Here is a 2,283-nt window from a genome sequence, read left to right as displayed (position 1 = left end):
CAAACAACTTTTATAGTACTCATTTTTATTGTTATAATATTTTATAAATTTTAAGGAATATGACAAAATAAGATATTGTAGGTATTGAAGGGGGGATCTCTGGGAGGAGTTGGGGTACAAAGGGGAAACAAGAATGTGATTTAATTCTATTTACTTAAAATATGTTTTTAAATGTTAACAAATTCAGATAAATTGAAATCATGTAACTTTTCTCATCATAATGTAATAAAAGTTAAAAAAAAGAAAAAAAAGAAATGCAAAACCATAGTGATGTAAATTATGTCGGAAGGCTCTTGGGTTAGGGAAGGGGGTTAGTTGACTGTAGCAGGAGGGATTGGGGGTGGGGGAGTGATGGATATATACTTAGACTGAGCATAGTAGTGACTACTCAACTCTACATTGTCAAAATTAGAAAGCTGAAATCTAGTGGGTTTAATTAGTTTAATATAAATAAGTAAACTAACATGGAATTGTTTAGTATCAACACAATCACAATCTTGAATGGCAGCCATTCTCTGTAGAGTGTAGAGTAGAGCTGAAGCCCACCAAGGTAGGTAAAGTCAGAATTTAGACTTAAGTTTCTTTAAGCTATGCTCTGCCAAACACAGGCACGTGTCAACACATCATTAGATAGATTTTTAAAAAGGGGTTTCTCCATAAATGAGGACAGCTCTAGGGGACAGTGAGTTTTCATTAAGGGTATGGCCCCTAGTAGATTGACCATGATCTAGTAGGTGGTCCCATCCCCATGAGTATGGGTAGCAAAACTAGTTATAAAAACAAGAGACATGGAGTTGGGACACAATGGGGATAGGCAATAGACCTGGGAGTAGTTAGGGAGAATTATGATCAAAATACATTTTATGCATTATGAAATTCTCAAGGAATTAATAAAAACATTATATGTCTAAAATTGACCATACCTGTAGGCCCAGCAGGTAGGAAGCCAAGGACAGGAAGTCCACTGTCATTTCAGTCCATCAAACATTTTACTACCAAAGGGTCTTTAGGTAAATAAATATTTTGCAACTAATAATAAATAGCTTCCTCAGTGGATAGATTTGAGTAGATTTGAGTTAACTTATGTTCATAGTTTTATCTTGGGTTCTTTTTTCAGTACTTGGGGGTGAGCCTAGGGCTTTGCCTATGGTAGAATACATCCTATTTCCAAGACTGTCCTGTTCATATGTTTTAATACGTTCCATGTTTAACAATTTTCTCCCCGTTGATGCTCTGTCTCAGCCTAACTTCTTATCACAGTGTGCTCCTGTCCTTCCCTTCTCTCCTTGTGGAGCCCGGGTGCACTCAGCAGTACTAACTTCTTATCACAGTGTGCTCCTGTCCTTCCCTTCTCTCCTTGCGGAGTCTGGGTGCAGCTCAGCAATACTGTGCTGCCTCAACAATGTGGTGCTGGGGGACAGATTTTTCTGGGTTTGACTCCTGGGGAAACCCCTCAATTCTGAAAACAGCTCATAAGCTAAAGGAGCTGAGGGTCTGGAGAGAGGACTCAGAGGGTAACAGCTTCCTGCACAAGCAAGAAGGACCTGTGTTTATATCCCACTGACAATGTAAAAAAGGAAGTGTAGCCATATGCATTCCTGTATCCTGAGCATTGTAAGTAATGGAAACAGGAGATGGTTGGGAAGTGCTGGCCTCCAGCCTAGCTCTAGGTTCAGTGAGAGATCCTGCCCCAGGGGAGCGAGGTGGAGAGTAGATCAGGGACACTTCCTCTAGCCCCCTTTAAGGTATATAGCCACACACACCTACAGACACAAGTGTGCATACTCCACAAACACTCTAACACATACATGAATGTACATACATACACACACACACAGTGTACAGTAGTTTGCATCCTGTTATCATGCTTATAGAGTATTTTATCTCACAACTGACCCCTAGCAGATTTTCTTTTTCTCTCAGGGACAAAAGAAAGAAAGAAAAAGGATGAAAGAGCTCTTCCTGTAAGCAGTCAGAGGTGACCCGTGAAGATGGTTCACTACTCCCTCGACCCAGAAAACCCCACAAAATCATGCAAATCAAGAGGTTCAAACCTCTGTGTTCACTTTAAGAACACCCGGGAAACTGCCCAGGCCATCAAGGGCATGCATATCCGCAAAGCCACCAAGTATCTGAAGGATGTCACTTTGAAGAAGCAATGTGTGCCATTCCAGCGGTATAATGGTGGAGTCGGTAGGTGCGCCCAGGTCAAACTGTGGGGCTGGACACAGGGACAGTGGCCAAAAAAGAGTGCTGAGTTTTTGCTGCACATGCTTAAAAATG

This window comes from Mastomys coucha, unplaced genomic scaffold, assembly GCF_008632895.1.
Source record: "Mastomys coucha isolate ucsf_1 unplaced genomic scaffold, UCSF_Mcou_1 pScaffold7, whole genome shotgun sequence".
Taxonomy (NCBI): domain Eukaryota; kingdom Metazoa; phylum Chordata; class Mammalia; order Rodentia; family Muridae; genus Mastomys; species Mastomys coucha.
Note: the sequence above shows the minus strand (reverse complement) of the source record.